This window comes from Microtus ochrogaster, chromosome 16 (assembly GCF_000317375.1).
Source record: "Microtus ochrogaster isolate Prairie Vole_2 chromosome 16, MicOch1.0, whole genome shotgun sequence".
In the NCBI taxonomy this organism is placed as follows: Eukaryota; Metazoa; Chordata; class Mammalia; order Rodentia; family Cricetidae; genus Microtus; species Microtus ochrogaster.
The window spans coordinates 29,842,470-29,843,180 of record NC_022018.1 but is presented as its reverse complement, the minus strand read 5'-3'; positions in this window follow the sequence as shown (position 1 = coordinate 29,843,180).

The window sequence follows — 711 nt, the reverse complement described above, 5'->3', positions numbered from 1 at the left end:
TCAGTGTTTCGGTTTCTCAGGAAATTCGAGATCAACCTACCCCTGGACCCAGCATTACCACTCTTGGGAATATACCCAAGATGCCCGATCATATGACAAAAGCATTTGTTCAACTATGTTCATAGCCATATTATTTGTAATATCCAGAAGCTGGAAACAACCTAGATGTCCTTCAATGGAAGAATGGATGAAGAAAGTGAGGAATATATACACATTAGAGTATTACGCTGCGGTAAAAAACAATGACGTCTCGAATTTTGCATGCAAATGGATGGAAATAGAAAACACTATCCTTAGTGAGATAACCCAGACCCAAAAAGAGGAACATTGGATGTACTCACTCATAATTGGTTTCTAGCCATAAACAAGGGTCACGGAGTCTATAATTGGTGAACCTAAAGAAGCTAAATAAGAAGGTGAACCGAAGGAAAACATATAGTTATCCTCTTGCCTATGGGAAGTAGACAAAATTGCCAGGGAGAAAAGCGGGATCTTGGGGTGGGGTGTGTTGGGGATAAGGGGAAATGGGGAGAGAAAAGTGAGATGGGGAGGATGGGGGGAACTTGGGGAAACAGGATGACTGGGATAAAGGAAGGCTGGATAGGGGAGCATGGATGCACAATTCTTAGTTAAGGGAGCCACCTTAGGGCTGGCAAGAGACTTGAACCTAGAGTGGCTCCCAGGAGCCCAAGGCGATGTCCCCAGTTAGTT